The sequence below is a fragment of the Panthera tigris genome, chromosome E3 (genome assembly GCF_018350195.1).
Source record: "Panthera tigris isolate Pti1 chromosome E3, P.tigris_Pti1_mat1.1, whole genome shotgun sequence".
Classification (NCBI taxonomy): domain Eukaryota; kingdom Metazoa; phylum Chordata; class Mammalia; order Carnivora; family Felidae; genus Panthera; species Panthera tigris.
The window spans coordinates 24,983,849-25,006,057 of record NC_056675.1 but is presented as its reverse complement, the minus strand read 5'-3'; the positions used below and the strand labels follow the sequence as shown (position 1 = coordinate 25,006,057).

The window sequence follows — 22,209 nt, the reverse complement described above, 5'->3', positions numbered from 1 at the left end:
TCAAAAATTCGGTGCTGTACTGCAGAGGGTGTGCAAAAAAAAGGTTGAGAGGGGCACCTGGGTGGCCCAGTCAGATAAGCGTCCCACTTCGGCTCAGGTCATGATCTCACAGTTCATGGGTTTGAGTCCCATGTCAGGCTCTGTACTGACAATTCAGAGCCTGGAGCCTGCTTCATTTTTTGTGTTTCCCTCTCTCTCTGCCCCTCCCCACTTGTGCTCTGTCTCTCTCTCTCTCTCAAAAATAAATAAACATTAAAATTTTTTTAAAAAAAGATTGAGATTCTCTGTTGAAACATATTTAATATTCAGTAAGTCTTCCCCTGAATGGAGGTACCATAATAGGCTGATTTATGTCTCATTGTTGCACATTTAGCTTGCTTCCAATACTTCACTATTATAAATAATACTGTGATAATAAACAGAACAGGCAGTTAAAACTCAGCACATTTATAATTATTTCCTGAGAATAAATTCCTGTAAGTGGAACCAACAGATCAAAGGATTTGCAAACACACACACACATATACAATTCCAATCTGAATTCCAAAGAATATCAACTTGTATAATGGCAATGTACTGGGAGTGTGTATTTCTCCCAACATTATCTTGTGATATTTGTCAACTAATTCAACCTCTTTTGAAAAATCCTTACCAAAAGCACATTAAGACATTATATTGAAGGGGAAATATCAAACCACCAAAGGAGAATGGAAACAGGTAAAGAAAGATCACTTGCTTCACTGTAAATCACATCAAAAAGGCTGACAAATCCAAGGATTCTGGCTTCAAGGATTTCAAGACAGTGTTGTTAAATGATGCAGAGTGGGGGGCAGAAAAAGATTACTCGTAAGGACACCTTTTAATTCTATCTAAATTGACACCCACTTGTCTGCTTCCCCAGTACCTAGGCTCTGCATCAGGTGATTACCTAGTTTTCACTAGAAGAGCCTTCTCTTGAACTCTTGGCCACATAGTTCAGGGGCTAAGAGTTCACCCAAGAGTTGGGTGGGGTTCATAATGGACTATGTGACTCAGGCCCACCAGAGCCTCACATGCCCTTGGCTTCAACTGACTGGGTTAGGGTTATGCAAGAGACCTAAGCAGACAGTGAATCTTAGCACTGCAAGTATGGGAAGTTGGAGCTGCTGTAGTCATCTTGAAAGAGCCACCAGAGAAAATAATAAGGCCTATCAAAGAGTCACTGTGAAGATTAAATGGTCCCTTCTTATCAAATGGGTCTCAACTTAAATGTATATAAGACTCAAGAATAAAATCACTGCCAAGAGACAAGGATAAAATGAGTTTTCAAGGCATAATCTGTACCCAGAATCCAACTGTACTACCTAAAGTCAGATCAAAGCCTGAACTCCAGTTATGTGAGCCAATAAATTCTTTTGCATAAACCGGGTATCAGGTTTACTGCCACAACAGAAAGAGTCCCTACCAACACACTGCTATGTCACTCCAAAGAAAGAAGGTCTGATGCCTAGGCTCTCTGATTCATCATCCAGAACCAATTTACTAGGCCACAATTTCAACCCAATACATCAAAGGAATCCATTAGCTGAACACCAGGACCAATAATCCCAAACTCAAGCAAACTGTAAAATTCTATTACAAGTGGGTGGGCCACTAGGATGCCATTTAAAAGCTGATGTTACTAATGAGCAAAAGAACCTTTCCAACTGCAATTTTTATCACCTTTGGCCTCCTTCAAGCAGACAGGCCACAGAGCACTTAACAGCTGCTTTATTCTGTTGTGTACACTTTCTGTCATCCTCATGTTCCCAAGGAGGAACCTCCTCCCAGCACTCAGACACCACGTGAAAAGCTGTAAAGCAAGAGCTCCTGGAAGTCTTCCTCTGTATAGTAACAACATGATCAATCTTCCAGCTGAAATAGGTATCTCATCTAAACCACATCCTATGAAACTGAAAGACCAGATCTGACCAGAATTTGACTGCCCTCTTGGTTTCAGTTACTATTGCTGAAACCATTTCTCTTTGGTTTCAAGCACTGAAGAGCCTATTTAGAAAGTATTCCGGTTTTTTGAGATCGAGCCCCATGTTGGGCTCCATGCTAGACTGGAGCCTGTTGAAGATTCTCTCTCCAGGGGCACCTGGGTGGCTCATTCAGTTAAGCGTCCAACTCCTGATTTCAGCTCAGGTCTTGATCTCACAGTTAGTGAGTTTGAGCCCCACATGGGGCTCTGCACTGATAGTATGGAGCCTGCTTGGGATTCTCTTAGTGGATAAAATAAACTTAAAAAAAAAAAGAAAAAAAGATTCAGGGTGCCTTGGTGGCTCAGTCAGTTGGCATCTGACTTCGGCTCAGGTCATGATCTCACAATTCTTGAGTTCAAGCCCCATGTCGGGCTCTGTGCTAACAGCTCAGGGCCTGGAGCCTGCTTCGGATTCTGTGTCCCCCTCTCTCTCTGCCCCTCTGCCACTCCCGCTCTGTCTCTCTCAATAATAAATAAACATTAAAAAAAAATTATCTCTCTCCCTCTCTCTGCCCCTCCCCTGCTCATTCACACGTGCACCCACTCTCTCTCCCTCTTGAAAGACAGGAAGACAGAAAGCAAGAAAGAATTCAGGTTTTAAAAACTGTGACAGTAAATGCTCGTTTTTGTGTGTCTTTATTGGAAATCCATTCCCTGCAGGTTGAAACTTGAGGCCCCAAGGTTTGAGCTTTTTTTTCCCCCCAGTTACTTATTTCACAGATGCGTACTCACATGGCATGAAGCCAAAGTATTCATTAACACGTGTAAAGATAAGCAGATAATTAAATCAAAATAGACCCCTACACCTGATGGCTGGGATCACAGTATTAGAGACTTGGTAAAAGACACATCTGATGATTCCAGCCCAGTTCTTGCCCACTTCCCGCCCATATTGACCTGCCAAAATTGCTGCCACCAAATGGTCACTGCAAAGCTATCAAAACTGTGCCCTAACAGCTAGGCCCTATTTTCATAAAACCGATTATGAGGAAATCCTAAAATAAAGCAGCAGTACCATAAGCTCTTTTGGTCATCAGTATCTTTGAAAATCTGATAGGACAGCTTTGGACCCAGAATAATCTGTAGATACATACAAATACACGCAAAGCTTGCATCCAATGACTGAGGTCTATGAAAATACATGGAACTTTTCCAAAATGCATCAGGATTTTATCTACACTGCAACCACATTGATTCTGTCCATCCAGAAAACCCACTTGCAGATAGTGTAGCTCCTACAGCTGCCCCAGTACAGTCTCATGCCTTCGGAGAAAGGCAGGACATGCTCTGCACACAGATGACTGAGTCTGTACAGTTCAGCTCTGTCTGCGCCCCAGCACACACTTAATCACCCGTGCCTCGGTTTTCTCACCTAAAAACTAGGAAAATCAAAGGGTCACCGTGAAGAATAAATGGCTCCTTCGCATCAGGTGGGATTCAGTTCTAATGCTGAGATGCCTTTACTGTTCAACCAACCTCAAATTCCATCTCCATCCAATCTGACACACTATTTTATTTCTTCCCAGCACATTCCACTCTCTGAAATTCTTGTTAACTTACCTGTTGTCTGCTCCCACTACTAGAAGGCAAATGCCACAGGAGCAGGGATTTTATCTTATTCACCTCTTTGTCCTGTGCACCTAAGTTGTGTCACATAAGCAACAGTTTGATAAATATCTGTTGAGTGAATAATAGTCGCTGAGATCTACTGAACACTTCTATACAAGGCACTCACTAGTCTATGTACATTAAGTGTATTAACTCATGATTGAATAAATGAGGAGTCCAACATACTTAGCACTGTCCCTAGCACAAGTTAGAACTCAACAACTGGTAGCCATTTATACCAATTCTATGATGTTACCAAATACTAAAAGGGGGTTAAGCCCTAAGTATGGAGAATTTAATTTCACTTCTCCAGAACTGCTTCCTAAGGTCTAACTTCTCCTGGACTCCTCTCCTCCCAGTACTTCACTACCTTCAGAGAGAAGAGAGAGTAGGAACTGTCCCCTTATTCCCTACCTCATCATTTCCCAGATAATGTAAAACACAGCTTCTCAGCCAGCATATACCACTCTCCACATGCCACAAGCTAATTTTCACCTCAAACCCAACAAGAGCCAAAGTTAAAGTTGAAATAGAACATGTTCATCCTGTCGAGCCTCTCTTTAACCTGCACCCCAGCCCCTTGGAAAAAATTCACATTAATGATGGATATCGATATCACTCCGGCCTCTCCTTTTAGCAAGGGAGAAAGTCCAAAGAGTTCATTCAAGCCACTGCCATGTGGCACTCTAGGAAGCTCCAAGGGTTTGCCAGTCAGGTGAACTCCAGTAAAAAGCCTTCTGGTGCTGGTCTGAACTACATCTTCCCTACCTCAGTAAACTACGGCATCACACATTTAAGGTGTTTGGAGATGCAAGAGCAAAACCCAGCAGTTTTCTTGAATACTGCATATTGAACATGAAGAACACACAGCCATTTTATACTGCTATTCCACTGTTGTATTTACTAAAAGTCGCTTGATGACACAATGGCTTTTAACTCTGAGGGTTAAAGAGCATACCTCATCAAAGATAGTAAGAGATACGGACCATCAAGGTCCTGCATCTCGTTAGAACCACAGGGGACAACGGACTATGTTTTAGATGACAGCAAGAAAAGAAAGGCCAAGAACGAAGGGCCTTCAAAGCTAGATGCATTTGCCAAGAAAGCAAAGGGCAGATTCCACCTCCGCTGGCTGGCAGGCAGGCCCACACATTCTGCTTAACCATGTGAAACAGCTAGCTTTTGCTCTCTCCGCCCCCGGGCCCAGTTATGATATTTGGGTAGCAACACCAGTGACTTTTCTAGGAGAGTGTTTTATAAAAATAGAGCTTCCAATTTTAGGTCTAAAATTGAAAAGAAAAATAGCCAGAATTAGAAATCTGTTTTAACACAATACATTGAAAATTACAAGTTTAAGTGCTGGTAGCTAAGGACGGGGATCACACCACCACATGACTTCTCAGTGAGTCACAAAAAATAGTACAGGTTTATTGAACAGTGGACACCGGTAATAAGAGTTAAAGAGGTCCACTTGTGTCAGATGATGGAAAACCAAACGGACACTCCTGCATTTGTTTCAGCAATGGCAAAACAGACACAAATGAACGGCAGCAGCAATTTACAAGACAGAAATGTTCATACACCTTTTGTGAGGCTAGTCAAAGAGGAAATGTTTGAAACCCTGAATATGACTCATTTTTCAAAAGTTAAATCAGTTTAACAAGAAAAAAAGTCCTCTACACTATTAATAAATCACTAACTGAAACATTTCTGGATTTCTAATAGCCATTCTTGATTAACATACCTTTGTGTCAAAGCAAAAGCCAAGTGCAGGCATTTCACAGCAAACTGCTACCCTTTCAGTTATGAGAACCACTCTGGTGGAACTAGATGGGAGCAACAAGAATTAATCTTCAGGCCTAGATGGATACTGTCTTGATAATAAGACAATAAAGACCTCCCCAAAGGGCTTCTGGGTGCCATAAATTATATAACAAATCCACTTCTGCCAGGCAGCCAGGATTAACTCCTATTCACCCAGGGCACTACTCCTCAGTATCACCAACTGGCTTATCAAAATGAAAGTCATTATCCACCACTGCCCTGAGAAAGGCACAGCACATTTCTCACTGCTCATCAGTTGGCTGACACCAACTACTCACTGCAAGAGAAATCAACCTAACAATCTTATAAACAAATTTGATACTTGTTTCTTGCAGGCCAAAAGTTTTTTTAAATCCAGAAAGGAAAAGTATTTTGTTGGTTTCTCCTCCAGTAGGTTCTCCGGACTGAATTTTTATAGGAACTGCCTATGCTGACATTTTATTATAGTAGACAATTTGGGGGTTTTTTTAATTTCTTTTTTTATTCATTTTTGAAGGAGAGAGAGAGAGGCAGAGCATGAGTGGTAGGAGGAGCAGAGAGAGAGAGAGAGAGAGAGAGAGAGACAGAGAGACACAGAATTCGAAGCAGGCTCCAGGCTCTATGATGTCAGCACAGAGCCCGACGCAGGGCTCAAACCCACGAACCATGAGATCATGACCTGAGTGGAAGTCAGACGCTCAACTGACTGTGCCATCCAGGCGCCCCTATAATAGACAATTTGTTATTTCTATTATGCATTCAAAGCTTGAATGCATTATGTATCCTTTACTCCTATTGAACATAAACATTCATGACACCAAAGCAGATAGCCAAAAATAACACGTGCACAGAAGATAAAGGATATTATTATTATTACATCTTAGATTACAGGTTCTAAGAAGGCAGGGAGTGTGCATGGTAACGTGAAAAGAGCTAACTAGCACCTAACAAACATTTTCTAAAGAATAAGCACCTACTTTGTACCAAGCACACCGCACAAATCTACCTACATGCATGGTACTAGCCAGTTTTACACAATCACGTCCACAAATGCTTACATGAGTTTTACAATGTACTACCCAACATTTTCAAATCATTTTACACATATGAACTAATCCAACAATCATACCCTGGTAGGTAGGTGTTATCACTGTTTTATAGATGAGAAAACTAAGACACAGAAAATACCAATAACTTATATAAGGGCACACAGCCAGCAAGTGGCAAAGCTAAAATTCAAACCCATGTTTTACTGTTTTTCATAATTAAGGATAATGCTTTTCAAACCCACAGCTTTTAAAATATGGAAATTTAAACTAACTCTTTCAAAAACCATACTAAAATAGTTTTTTGGGGTGCCTAGCTGGCTCAGTAGGTAAAACATGCAACTCTTGATCTCAGCGTTGTAAGTTCGAGCCCCAAGTTGGGTACAGAGATTACTTAAAAATAAAATCGTTAGGGGTGCCTGGGTGGCTCAGGCAGTTAAGTGTCCAACTCCTGATTTCGGCTCAGGTCATGATCTCACAGTCCTGAGACTGACCACCGCTCGGGCTCTGCACTGGGCATGGAGCCTACTTGGGATTCTCTCTCTCCTCCCCCTCCCCTGTGTGTGCTCTCACCTCTCTTTCAAATAAAATAAAATAAAATCTTAAAAAAATTTTTTTAATGTTTATTTATTTTTGAGAGAGAGGCAGACAGAGTGTGAGCAGGGGAGGGGCAGAGAGAGAGGGAAACACAGAATCTGAAACAACTCCAGGCTCTGAGCTGGCAGCACAGAGTCCAATGTGGGGCTTGAACCCACGAACAATGAGACCATGACCCGAGCCAAAGTCAGACGCTTAACCAACTGAGCCACTCAGGAGCCCCAAAATAAAATCTTAAAAAAAATTTTTTTAAATAAAATGAATAGTTTTTTGTGTGGTATGTATAAGCTTTCAGTTACTGTGAAATGAGAGACAGAACAAGATCACTGCCTTCCACTTTAACTGCAGCCTTCAGTGAGAATGAACACTACCCCCTGACCAAATACACATGTAAATACACATATAACTCAAAAGTTTCATGAAGCAATATTTACCTTACCCTCACTTCTAGGATGCACTATAATTTATTCCTTTTCTTTAATTTGGTTTTTAACTTTTGATTATACTCACTAGATATGACCCACAGTGAGAAACTCTCAAGATCAAACTTAAAGGTCCCCTTCAATAGCCTTATTGTGCCAGACAAAATACTAGGCATTTTAGAGTCATGACAGCAGTTAATCCCCACATCTACCCTACGAAGTTGGTACTGCTGATACACTGAAATAATCTCAGAAAAAACCCACTTTACCCAAATCCCTACACTGTGGCACAGAAAAGCTCACCAAACTGTCCATCTGCTCCCCCAGTTTCCCAGGTTCTTTTCAGTGAGGTGGGGAAATGTGTCTATTTCTGGCCAATGAGCTGTAGGCAGTTGTGATTCTTATCGTTTCTAACCCTAAACACTGAGCTGGCACGTGACATCCCAACCATCTCTTCTCCTGCCATGGTGACCAAGATAGTACACAAGAGTGGAATCTTCATTAGCCTGGGCCTCTGAGTGACTGTATAGAACAGGGCACCCTTCAGCCTACTGACCCATGCGGGACATCCAAACAATAAAGTTTTATCAGATTAAGGCAGACTTTATAAATTCTGACTCTTGACTATCTACCCATCCTCAGTAATTCTACAGTTCAGGCCCCTGACATCTTTATTGGAGCACCCTCACAAATAGTTTCCCTACTTCTGGGATTGCTCCCTCCAACCTCTTTCACACTGTCACCGGAATGATCTTTTACACACACACACACAAACACACACTTGACTATGCTGCGTCCCTACTCAAAATTATTTAATAGTTCCCCTTCACCTACAAAACACAATCCCAAACTCAATAAGGCGTACAAAGAAAGCCCTTCTGAGTCTGGCCTCAACTACTGTCATTCTCCCCATCTCATATATTCCCCATCCCTCAGCCATAAACACCTGCCATTCCCCAAAATGCCACGGCTTCTCATGCTTAGGTTTACACACCCTGTTACCTCTACTGAACGCCATCTCACTCTCTGGTCTATGTCTGTCAAGCTCAGCTGAGATTTTTACCTCCCACAGGACTCCTCTCCTGACTCCTTCAAGCTGACCTAGAGCCTTTCTGCCCCTCCACATCTTCATTTATGGCAGATATTTTTTGGCAACGGTTTTACATTTTCTAGTTGTTCTTATGTCTCTTTTCCTACCACATCATAAGGGCCTTAAGAACAAGATACACAAAAGGCACTTAAATGTACCGGAATGAATAGCTGGCAACCTATAAACACACGTTGTGCATCCAATCCCAGTGTCAGTCCTTTAAGAAAAATTCAGACCACACACACTTCATTTTGAATACAATGGTGAAAGCATCTAATCTGAAGGCCAAATTTTTCTAGGTTACAAAGCTAGTTTTGAGTTTCAGAAGTTCCCTATGAATGATCCACATTCTGTCTGGGAAAGCTGGTCCCCTGCTCATATACGTCTAATTTGAAAACTATATAGGATGGTTCTTCTTAGAATATCTTGCATCTGTTTGGAAACTGAGAGTGCTATTAACAGTGTGTTTTTAGAAGTTTTGTTGGGGTGCCTGGGTGGCTCCGTCAGTTAAGCGTCCGACTTCGGCTCAGGTCACGATCTTGCGGTTTGTGAGTTCGAGCCCTGCGTCGGGCTCTGTGCTGACACCTCAGAGCCTGGAGCCCGCTTCCAATTCTGTGTCTCCCTCTCTCTCTGCCCCTCCCCTGTTCATGCTCTGTCTCTCAATAATAAATAAACGTTAAAAAAATTAAAAATAAAAGTTTTGTTCTGTTAAGCTGCTACTGTAATCAAAAGCTCTTTCACTTCAGTGGGCTGAGTCAGAAGCACTAAATGCAGGAGACCTGCAGAACTTGGTGTTGAGTGAGTCAACTTAAGCATTGTATGCAAATGGTAAAGCGACAAATCAGACTGAGGGGAAACTTGGGCCAAACTACACAGAGGGAAGGAAAAACTGTAACCTTCCAAATGGGGAAAAGGCAACTGGAAAGATTTTTACCTGTTGCATAACATTTTATTATCTCTCTCTGCTAGGCCGAGCAATGGTTTTGAGCTGGAACTTAGAAAAGCAAATGCCCTGACAAACTAAGTAATTCTGGTTCTTTGATTAGGGAGGTTTAGAGTTAAGAGTTAAAGCCAGCAATTATTATTATTATTTTTTTACTTCAAGTTACCATGAAAGTTCAATTTCCAACAAGAATTAAAATGTTAGTCTTCCATGAGAACACCAGAGTAAGTCGTCTTACTCCAGTAAGTGCTGGAAACATGGAAGAATGACTTGCGAAGGTTTGGAACTCTACCACTGTTTGTACATCTTTCATTCTGACTCTAAATTACATTTTATCTTTTTAAATGTGTGATCTTGAATGCTTACACTTCTGTGGAGATTCTACTACCATGGAGATAATTATTTGTATGACTGGGAAAGAATAGTATTTCATGGGGCTCTCATCTTTAAAGGCCCAACGACTCAGCTGCCCACAAGATATCTTAACCAAGACTCATTGATCCAATGGCAATTTTCCAAGAAGAGAAAGAAATAAACAACCTCACTCTAGCTTTGCAAATCCTAGTCTACAGACCAAGGGCAAATGTCACGACTCCTCTCCATCCCCTTTTAGGATTTCCTCCGACTCACCAGCAATAATATATAAGTAATGACTAAACTCTGCGCCAAGGAAAATGGACTCTGAAAGACATCTACAATGAGTAAGGCAGTCTTGTGAATCTGCACAAAGGATGAATGTCATATATGTCATGAAACAGATTTTAGTGGAGAAAAAAAGATTTTTTAATCCTGCAAAATTATAGGCCTGAGTAAAGGCTTTTTCCCTTTCCCAGTGTGCCCAATACCGCAAGTCACCACTTCTCTCAGGAGACAAAACTGTATGAATGACAAAACGAAAATTTACCAAGTATTGAGGGCTTGTGGCTTGGAACGTTAGATTTACCTCAGTTGGGAAACATCTGAAGAGTTTCTCATTATGAAATCAAGTAGAAACTCTGTATTAAATAAATGAAGGAGGAAAATCATCTTGGGCTACATCATTGTCACCACTGTGCTCAATTTTGACCTCATCTTGACTAGATAACACACAGCACGAAAGGTAATAGACACGGAACCACCTTTATAGCAATTCTTTTAAATTACAATTTGAAACATTAAACTATTACACGGAACTATACCAGATGCATGGGCCTTTATGCTGAAGTAATTACAGAACACTATCACTTGCAGAACACTGGCCAACAAGCAAAGTAGATAATGAAAGATGACAGTGTGAAGATACACAGAAAATGTCAAGGGAACACAGGTAATTAAGGTTCAAAACAAAACAAAAAAACAATCTCGAGAAAACAGACTACATGTGAAAGCAACTTTCTTGGCTCCTATTATGCAATCAAGATTTCAGTTTTATTCTAGGGTTTTCCTTAAAAAGAAAGCACCTCCCACAATACTTTTGTTTGTTTGTTTCTTTTTTTTTTTTTTACCATTGCTCAGTTTACTTCTCACGACGCCCATTATGTTATGAGCCAATAAAACAAAAGTGAAATAAAATTTTAAGTAAAGCTTGTCTCAGTGTTTAACTTCATTTTAGGGCAGGTGTCACACTATACCTTTAAAGAAGTTACCAGTAAGATTAAGATAGGGCACAGCCTCAGCCTTCCAGAACCTAGAATACATGCACTAGCATGCATTCAAGAGAGATGATTGGCAATAAATAAATAAATAAATAAATAGTAAGTAGATAGATCGATAAATAAATAAGTAAGAGTGAGAGAGAGCACGAGGGTTGGCTTTTTCTCCCTCCCCAACAGAATAGGTCAGAATCCTAGCTGCTTCTATGGGGAGTCCCAACCCCAAAAAGTGAAAGGAAAAAAGATCAATCCAGGTTGTAGGAAAACTGCTTAGAGTGAAAGAGAAAGCATTACTACTTATTTTTCATTCGTTAAAAAAAAGCCACCACTACTAACATCTACAATATTTTAAATTCTATACAGCCTACTTACGGATATCTTCACCATGAATGCAGAAATAGAAATTTGTCAATTTGCTTGAGTGCAGCAAGTCTTTAAATCCACTCAAATTTGAACCTGTTCTGCTGTGTCCCCCAGAGGACTTCATGAAAGTGTGGCACTGGAGCAGAATTAATGAACCTTAGAATTACAAACTTCAGCCTTTCCTAGACAGCCTTTATGATCTTACATATCCATTTAACATCAACTATAGTTCACCCAATATTTTTCTTAAAAGCATAAAAAAATCATACCCACTTTAATATTATCTTAAGCAACACTATCCATGAAGTCACAGGTCTGGGCATGCTAGTTTTGTTTTCATTAATACACAGTAAAATACAGAACTAGTAAACAAAAAGGTCTCATCTGTGTACCACCAAAAATCTTATGTACCATCAATAGTACAAAAAAAACACTTTTGCGTGCTCATTTCAGCAGCATATACACTAAAAATATAACCAAAGCCACACTTTGAGAAACAGTGATTTCATCTCAAATCCTTTATGTCACAGTTAAGGAAACAGACTCAAAGAGGGCCTGTAACTTGCTCAAAAATACAGAATAACTGGTGGTGGAGCCCAGACTAGGATCTAAGTCCAGTGGTGGTCCCACCAGAGTAGAATCTCCAGATGGGTGAGCTACAGGGAGAATTAGAGAGCTGGCCTTAGGGGAGTTCACCAACAACTGAACCTCAAGCAGCTGGTAAGCCCTTTTACCAGTGTATCTGGGCTTTTCACTTTCTCTGAGAAGCACACACATAACATAGTACTTGGCTAGCTGACTCTCCAAGGTTTTTCTAGACTGGCTGAAATAGACTCGCTGTTTCCTTCCCAAAGTCTCATGTGATTATGCCCAATTCAATGCACTCAAGGTATACTGCAAAAGATAAAAATGTCTCCTGGATCAGTTTCCTTTTTGGTTTAACAGTACCTTTGCTACTGAGCCCCAGTGCCCATTGCTAGACTCCTGCATGCTCTATAGTTTCAGGGAGATTTTCCATCTCTTAGTTTTAGGCCAGCTCTGGAAATGGGCTGGAAGTTTCCATCACAGAGTCACTCCTATACTTCCCAGATACCCAGAGCAGGTTTTATTTTCAAGTGACAGATAACCTGTGTCTATTGTGTGCCCAGCAATGTTTTATACGCTGTCCTATATGTCTCCCTATAAAAGGAAGTAAAATGATATAGTTCCTGGCCCCTTGGGACATGCCAACCCAGGTGAGCTTAGCTATGTATGCACATAGCTAATAATAGCTGATGTTCTTAGATGTGTGTGTGTATGTATACATATATATATATATATGTATACATACACACACACATACATACATGCCAGGCATGGTGCCAAAGCCTTCAAATGGACTGTCTTACTGACTTACAAGTATTTGCTATGATTATCCTCCCTTTATACATGAAAAATATAAAAATGAGACTTAGAGATGTTAAGTGGCTCATCCAAGATCAACATTTAAGTAGGTGGTAAAGTTCAGACTAAAACCCAGGCTAGGCTGATGCTCTTAACCAGTGCACTATGTACACCTGAATCTTTTTAACGTCATACCAAAAGAAAACATGAATATTGTGTAATTGATTTCTTATTAAGGGAGCTCATTTCTTGCACTAGGCAAGTCTAGAGATACAGCACCTGTGAAATCCAAGAAACTATAACACATTCTGAGAATGCCATTTCATATTGACTGAGGGAGAAGTTTGTTCTTTTGTAATCTGAAGCTATTTAATTTGCACTCTCTTGACCAAAACCTCCATCAAATTAACAGTAAATGCATACTGTTACTTCTCACCTAAATTAACTTTAGGTAGCCTTCTCTAGGTAGCATCTACTTATGGAATGCAAAGCTGGATTATTAGTGTAGTAGAATAAAAAAATATATTTGGTCTTTGTCCCCAGTTTGTGCCAGAGCTCCTAAAACTCTTGGTATATCCTCACAGACAGAAGTGTCCTTTGTTATTCATAAGGATCCTGGTTGGACCACACTGGAACTTATGCTAATGAGGTGACTCAGGGTGGGCCCTTAGATACCTTCATGGCAGAGGCTGGCCTCACCAGAAAGAGCAGACACAAGATTAAAAGGTTGGAACTTTCAGCCTCATCTCCAGACCACAGGGAAGGGGCGAGAAGGGTGGCTGGAGTTTAATCACTAGGCTGATGATTCAATCAGTTATGCCTACATCAAGGAACCTCAACTGAAACTAAAACCAGGCTAGGGGAGCTCCAGGCTTGGTGAACAAACACACTGATGTACTGGGAGGCAGCAATAACCAAGGGGGGACATGCAAGCTGTACCAATTCAGATCTTGTCTTATGCCCCTCTTCCAATTGGCTGTTCCTGGTTTGTATCCTTTATAGTGAAACTGTAATCATAAATACGCTTTCCCCAGTTCTGTGAGTCAAATGTTCTGGCAATTATTGAACCTGGGGGAGGGAGGTTGTGAGGAACCCCAAATTTTTAGCCTGTCAGGCAGAAGTGCGGGTACTCTGGGGCTACCTGATACTTGTGGCTGGTATCTGAAGTGGGGCAATCTTATGAGACTGAAACATTAACTTGTGGGGTATGCACTCACTCCAGGCAGTTTGTGTCAGAATTGAATTGTTGGACACTCAGGTTGTGTCAGAGAATTGTTGTTGGAACATAATTAATAACCTCAGAAAAAGAGGTTTACGTTAAAACCAATCTAACTGGTGCTCAGAAGCCACTTCCCTGCTTGATCTAATCATTAAATCTATAGCTGTCACCAATTCAGAGCACTACTTGACATTTTCAGTGCAAGTAGAAAATATGGCTCTATGGACAGATCTGCAAGTACCTAGTAGAATAAAATTTCTTTTAAAAGAAGAAAGCTTATGGACTAATTTGACCTGCTAAAGAAAACATGGAATGTTGTAGAAATTGAAACCAAAAATGATTATTCTTTAATAATTTAGGTTGTGATTTATTCCACATTTATTATAGTCTCCATGAGATTCTCTCCCATGAGAGAATCACGAGTTACCTCAATAGTTTACATTAACTGTTCCCACTGGATAGCAGATGATGCTAAATGACAATCACCACCACCTAGTATTTGCTTCATTTGTACTTTTACCCAAACTCTAATGTGACCAGGGACATTACATTCCCTCCTGTTTACCAACTTCTGATTTGTCAAAAGTAAAATCAAAAGAGACAGAGATCTCAAAAAACTTAGGCCAGCACTCAGTAAGCAATCTTTAAGACCAATCTGATCAAACCAGATACTGCATCCCTGCATTCACCCCTCCCCATCAGAAATACACTTTCCAGTAATGGGAGAGAACACTTGTGGTCAGAGACCTGGTCAGGGCCCCTGGATTACCCAACTCCACAGGTTCCCCGTCCCTCTCCTTGGGAACACTGTTCCCCGAAGTTGCGCAATCTTGTGGGCCTGCTCCTTCCCTACCCACTCTTCCCCACCTAAGTGCCATCGTTAGCGTTTTCTACCCTTTCCCAGTTGGACCACCAATGGGCATTTCTCTTCACCCTATATATACACCCAGTCCACAATACCACTACCACCACCCCGACCACCTTGCCTTCCCAAAGTCCTTCCCTACACACCCTCTTCTTCCACCACTGAACCCACCTATCTAAATGCCTTCAGGGAGCACTTCAGTGGCTCAGTCAGTTGACCTTCCGACTCTTGATTTCAGCTCTATTTCAGCTCGGGTCATATTCTTGGGTTTGTGGGACTGAGCGCTGTGTTGGGGGAGGCTGCTTGGGATTCTCTCTCTCTTCTCTCTGCCCCTCCCCCCCAAACTAAATAAACAGTAAAATAAAGTAAAATAAAATAAAATAAAATAAAATAAAATAAAATAAAATAAAATAAAATCCTTCAAAAGTCTTTAGACTTTTCTCTTTCATAAAATGTTAGGAAACCCGCAAACTTTTCCTTACCATAGGCATTAGCCATAACCAACTGTTTTGAGTAAATAACTGAACAAATGACTAGTTGTTTCAAAAAAAATCTAATTTACTAGAGAAAAAGAACCATGGAAACATTCTAAAAAATGGAAACAGGGCATTCACTCTATCACTTCTCACTTTTGAATTCTACTCGGAAGCAAGAAAGTGTCATTCGAACTGAGAAAAATGTCTCCTCTGAGGACCTGGGAATTCCAGCGTATCCACGATCCTGCCACCTAGAACCCAGGCTACTAGAGTGCCAGCCCTCACTGCAGTGGATTCCTACCCTTCCCTTTCAGTTTAAAGAGCAGCCACTAGGTTATCAAGTAGATATAAAGCTAGAGTTTAACTGAAAACAAATTTGCTTCACAAAGAAAAAAAAAAAAAAAAGGAATGTGGCCATTGTAGTTCTTTCCCAGAGCTGTTCTAAAACTGTTCTGTCAATGGATATACCCAGGTTTTCCTGTTCGGATTCCAGGGCAAGTCACTGGGAAAAGGAAGTAGTGTATTTGGTTCAGCATTTTGAATAGGTATTCTCTACAGCCCACTGGCTTAAGAAATTACAGAGATAAAGCCTCAACTCCTATTTGAGAGAACTACTGTCATTTTCAGGAATACTGAGGAGAAAGGGCCAGCTACTTACAGGTGCCATTACTCACTTATAGCCTTATTTCGCATATGCTTCAAAGGTGGTTATAAGGAGTCTTCCCTGAAAGAACAGCAGTTTGTGACAAAATGTTTGAGTGAAGAACTAAGAATATATAAAAGACCAAGCAGCAAGGATTTCAATTCAACTCAAACAAACTAAGTGCCTACAAAGACACATATGAAGTAGAGTAAATGAGAAAACAAAATTATCACAGAGAAGGCCCGATTCTAGTCCTATAGTTGCCAGTACTCCGCTCTGTAACTTCAAGCAAGTTTACCGTAACCTTTCTAGATTTCCATTTCCCGACTAAATCACCACTTTTCAACCTGTTTTTGGCCTCAGAACGTTTTGTTCCATTGAAATCTTCTGTGGAAACCCAATATAAGAGAATATTAAAGTTAACTTTCACAGAGTGAAGCACAGTGGGCTGAAATGGAAGGGAGACAGCAAAACTCTCTCATCCCAACCACAAATGTACTCCAGCAACAACCCACAAGAGTTCCAAAGAGCCCAGTTTGAAACAAACACCACACCAGATAGTAAGGTTCTTTGAGGGTCTTTTTCCGGCTTCTTCCTAAACTGGAGAAAGAGGAATGAACTGCATTCAATACATTAAATGCTATCACTTGACTCTTGCTCAGAATCAAAATTATAGATCACACACCAACCCACTTTAAGCCAACACTGGAGAGACCAAACCCTTCATCAACCAACAAGAACTAAAAACTAGAACCAAACTCTGCTGTCCTGATAGGGTGGAAGCAATCTATTAATAAAATAAGGGGAGGCAAGTCTTTCCAGCACATTGTCTCCTAGAATGACAAGCAGAGACTGGGGCAGTAGCTACAAAAGATGCTAAACAACTCTCCAAAAACAGAAAGTCCTACACTATGCAGGGGGTACTATCCAAGATCCTCTGTCAGTCATATCTGGTCTGGCCTCAGTTACAGAATTATTTCCGGTCCTCAAGTCCTCAGGTTGAGCCCTCCAGCAGAGCATGGCACAACAGGGACAAAGAGAATGTTTCCTATAGCAATCTAAGCTTCCACACTGCAATTCAGCCCAAAACCCAACAACACAGCACAGCTCAAAGGATAGTCCTGAGCAAAGCCACACCCTCAGGAAGTCAGGAGGAGTCATTAACATGATGCCTACCTTTCCATGCACTCCGGCTGGTATATGGGCACTGGCCATAGGTGGCTTATTTTGCCACAACAAAGGCTAATCACCACCTCAACACTGACTTACTGATCTTCCCTATTCTGATGTACAGTATTTAAATAAAGTTTCATTCACACACATCTAAAAGAAGATCATGTGGGACTTTCTTTCCCCCTCCCATTTTTTCCTTTCAGCATATCACAACTTCAAAGAATTAGAGTTTGAGCTTCCAACCCTTTTTCTCATTATTTTACTAAATTAATATGTTGAGTTATACTTTGTAATCGTTAATTAAATGGTGAGGTACTGTGATAATCTCTTTGTTCTCCCAAAAGAAATAAGACCTTCCATCACCTAGAAAAACAGACACAAGAACCAGTGAAACTAGATTTGAAGTGAAAGACACTAACTCAAACTCACTGGTCCTTTGTACAAAGAGCTTCAGAACACTGTGCAACATTTAGGGAGAACTGATCCTGGTTCACTGGTATCAACATCTGTAAAGAGACACAAAGAAGTAATTGTAAGTTATCAAGAGCCGGGGAAATAGGAGTTACCACGTAATTACCATTGTTTCAATCTGAGTTACCACATCTTCACCTCAAAACAACTGGCAGCCAGTGTACAATTAACTCTTACTGCAGCACAGATACCAAAACAGCAAAATCAGATTAATTTTAAGTCTACTGCAATACAACTCCAAAACTAAGTGGCATCAACTGGCCTCCTAGGTTGCCCACCTCTCAGAAGAGTTTGTCCAAAAGCCCCCAAAGTTCAAGAAAGAAATCAACTGGTACCCTAGATTAAAAGGCCAGCTCAACTCCAAGACTCCACATTCATTTAGATTGGTGGATTCTTTCCCCAAACACAATCAGTGGCCAACGTAGGAGTCAATGGCTTCTCCCCATGTTCAAGTCCCCTCCTACGTATCCACCCCCTTTCAGAAATTAGAAAAGAGCCACTAGTCTACAAACTAGCTGATAATATTTCAACCTACAGGATATTTTCATACCTGAGTTATAATAAGCCATTGAAATGAAGATGAATAGTAGACAGCTTAATAATCCATTGGCCAGAGCATCTGAAGCCCAGCATTAGCATACAAAGTCCAAAACTCTTTAACCTAGACCTATATATATATAATATATATATATATTTAACATATATATTATATATATATATTTAACCTATATATATCATATATATATTTAACCTATATATATCATATATATATTTAACCTATATATATTATTTATATATATATATATTTAACCTATATATATTATATATATATATATATCATCAGTTCTCCAATCTTTGACTTAGTCTGCAGTACAGAAGAGTGGAGTCTATTGTTTTCCTGGTCCTAGCTGTTCACTTCAGTCACTTGCTTGCTAACTAAAAGACTTTCCATTGGTATTCAAGTTGGAATTCAGTAATTCAGTACCAGGCTCTATTCCACCCCCCTCATTACCCTGAGGACTGCCCAGCAAGCCCTATTCGTTAGTTCTGGCAATCCACCTACCAATTCTACTAAAGTAGCAGAACTTAAAACAGGTGACAAGTCCTCAATTTCAGATTTGTTTTCCCCCAAACACTAAAAGGTTTTACTTAGCATTTCTAATACCGACTTTACTACAAACAGCCCAAGCAACATTTAAGTCTCTCAACCACATGGCTCAAAGGGCCAATTCACTCAAAGAACACACTAGTCACTGTTGTGGGGTTCAAAAGAAGAAAACAGCGTATTCTTTCTGTTTCAGCCCACTGTGACATGGCAGAAGAGGGCCAAATCAAGGAGGAGTCCTGATTGGGCTTCTCAAGTGGACAATCTGGTCAAGGTGAGGCTGAAAAGCAGCTGACTATTGGAGATGAATGGCCCCAACAGAAGGCAAAAGTAGGTTACATCCCCTGGTTACATGCCAGCCCAAAGATGCCGACATAGTGGGATTCAGCCCACAATGGTCATTTATCTACTGTAATCCACTGAGTGAACTTTTAGCACCAACCTACACCTCAGCTCAGTGTTATTAGTCATCAGGCAGACCAGACAAGAGTGGAAGTGTTGCAACATAAAACCTGCCTCCCTACAAAAAACAACTTCAAACTTAGATCCCGATGGACATCTTTGTAGACCAACAGGGTTATATTATTATCACTTGCCCGACCTTCAACCCTAAATTCATACACAGCTGGAAGCAAAGGAGGATTCATTTACTAGAACATATTCAGGGTACCCACTATGCAATTTTAAATAGCATACAAGACAAAATCCTCTAAGGAGAAAAAGTGTGCTCTCAGTTGAACATTTTGTTGAATTCTGAACACAGCTTGACATTTCTCTGCCAGAAAAGACCCAGGTGACCACAGACGGCTCCTCTCCCACTCTCAGCAGGGCAACTTTTTTTTTTTTAATTGCCAACAGTCCAACAGTACCTGCAAAACAGTAAGTGATAATACTCTACGAAAGGAGATAGAATTGATCAAAAAGGAGCATCACTTTCTATTTCCTTCTTCTTGCTCTTATTTTGCCTACCTGTTCTGAGCCTAGCCTCTACCTCTCTGACCTAGACTTTTTTCATTTCCTCTTTGCTCACTAGGCTCTGGCTGTTACTGCCTCCTCTTTCCCATCCTCCCTCACCTCCCTACCCCCTTTCCACCCCACCCCTTTCTTCCCAGACCCTGGAACTTGCCAAAGTCACTTCAGCCAGTTTCTGCACTAGCTAGTCCGAGAGGCTGGAAGGCTCTTCCCCTATATTTGCATGGCTGGCTTCTTTTTATTTAAAGCTCAGCTTGAGTGTTACCTCCTCAAGAAAGGTCTTCCTTGACTGCATCCCAATCACTTTCTATCACATCACTCTACTTCCTTCAGCATTTATTAAAATCTGATTTATTTGCTTATTTATTCTCTGTCCCCACACTCTCTAATGTAAGTTCCATGAAAGCTCAGACCTTATGATTGTGTTCACCTTTGCCCACCCAGAACCCAAAATACTGGCTAGCACTTACTTGCTCGTCAATAATGCTTGCTGAATGAATGAATTTTGGACTTTTTATACAATGGTTCCAAATCAATTAAGGTGAGAACAGTAGTCATTCTTTTTGTTACAGTTCTGTGAAACACATAAACAAGCTGTTACTTGTACAATCAAGGCATTAAATATTCTGTTTTATCAGGCTTGAAAGCCCTAATGAGTCGGATGGGACCTGTTATGATAATTCTCCTAGCAATATGCATATAAACTCAGTTATAGAGGGCCCGGATTTATGGACACTTTCTAATCAAAGGATCTCTAATATTTAGGCACTATCTATTAAAGTTCTTCAGAAAACACAGTTCAACATTCAACAGATTTCCAAAGAAAATATCAACACCAAAATAGGAATTCTTACATTTCACTCTAAAACTTCTAAGACAAGCTAAAAGAGCACTACTTGATTTTTTTTTTTTAAGCCAAGAGAACATCCATAAAGAGATCTTTCCAGTCATTATCTGCCTTGTTCAAATAATTTTTGCACATCCGTTATTGGTTTGTATTCTTCTTTAAAACAACACACATTTTCTCATTTAAGACCACCTATACACAAAGAATCAGCTAAATAAGATGGAAATCAGCACAAATCATATGTGCCACTGAAGACTCGTGTGACCAACAAATGTAGAAAAAGATTAAAAACCTATTGTCCAACTGCAGAAACAAAAAAGTAATACGGGGTTTTCTGTTCTCTGAAGTGCATCATGAAGTGTGGGTGGAGAGAAACACAGAAATCCAGAATTAGCCTAACATCAAATCATTTTGGAAAGAGTTGACAACATGTAAATTCCTCACACATAAAGTATTTAGAACAAGAGACTTTGATTCCTGGGCTATGATGCCATTTAGGAATCCTTGCAAGGCCTTAGGAATTCCAGTATTCATAGGAGAAAATGCTCATCTTAATTTGGAGCTACCAGGCATTCAGAGGTACTCCCAATGTGACACAGCCTGTAACTGAAGTATTACAAAGCTTGCAGTAAGATCTGGGATAAAGGCTGAACACCAAATTCGAAAGAGGTAATCAAGGTACCAAGTGACATAAAGGGGGGGAAAAAAGAAAGAAAAAAGAAAAACCACCATGATTACCACCTAGCCACAGAGAACTGAAGTGGAAACGAGGGGTGTATATGGGAGAAGAAAAGGGGTGAAAGGGAATGGAAAAAAAACAATACATTTGTCACCCCGTACCACTTCCTATACAGGACACGGGCAAAGCTTCCAGCCCCATTACCTCAGGCACAGATGGTTATCGTTTGTAGCAAAGGTGCATAGAAAGGCCTTCAGGTCTGAGCCCCTTAATTCCAGGGCTGTTAATGATTAAAGAGAAGGATGGGGGTGGGGAGTGAAATGAGGGAGGAGGGAGCTGGAGATTCACCCACCACCTCCCGCTTGGACTCCTACCTTACGGCGCTTACCCGGGGCATAGAACCAGAGTCTGCACCCTCTCCAGGGCAGCTCCAGCCCCCAGATCCCCAGGCCTAGGTTGAGGGGTGCTGGCGGTGGGGAGGCAGGGACCGTAGGTAAGTTTTCTTGAGCCCTGCGGCTGACACGCCACAGGCTCCCCTCACAGCCTCTTCCTCCAAAGGGACCAGTCCAGACAAGGCGCTGATTTCCACTCCTCCCCTTCCACCCCCTTTTCTCGAAGGTACCCAACCCCCGCCCCTTCATCTCTCAATGCTCCCCCCTTTTCCTCAAAAGCCCCCCCCCAAACTCACAGCTGCTCCAGAGGTTCCTCCAGTCAAACCCTTTCTGGAAACGACGGCGGCCCGGCGGGTCCAAACCACCTACCATCCCCGCTCGCGTTTCCAGGCTCCCTACCCGCGCCGCCGCCGCCTCTTCTTCCACCACTGCCGCCGCCTCCTCTTCATCTGCGGCCCACCGGCGGCAGCCGCCCCCAA

At 41.2% G+C, this 22,209-nt stretch overlaps 1 protein-coding gene across 14 annotated transcripts in view; it reads right to left on the bottom strand.

The window, feature by feature from the left end:
- The window catches only part of DCUN1D3 (defective in cullin neddylation 1 domain containing 3), a 34,470-nt gene that overhangs the window by 11,822 nt on the left and 439 nt on the right, over positions 1–22,209 (bottom strand). For 3 of the 14 annotated variants that reach the window (XM_042971720.1, XM_015538364.2, XM_042971723.1), the window contains exons 2-3: positions 20,283–20,386; positions 17,684–17,770 (exon numbers count right to left, since the gene is read on the bottom strand). The exons of 2 other annotated variants lie outside the window; for them this stretch is intronic. The gene's annotated coding sequence lies outside the window, so the exon portion shown is untranslated. Of the gene's footprint in view, positions 1–11,514; positions 11,544–17,683; positions 17,771–19,536; positions 19,897–20,282; positions 20,387–22,026; positions 22,159–22,209 lie in introns of those variants that run through there. 9 more of the 14 variants (XM_042971719.1, XM_042971726.1, XM_015538360.2 and 6 more) reach the window with 8 other exon arrangements.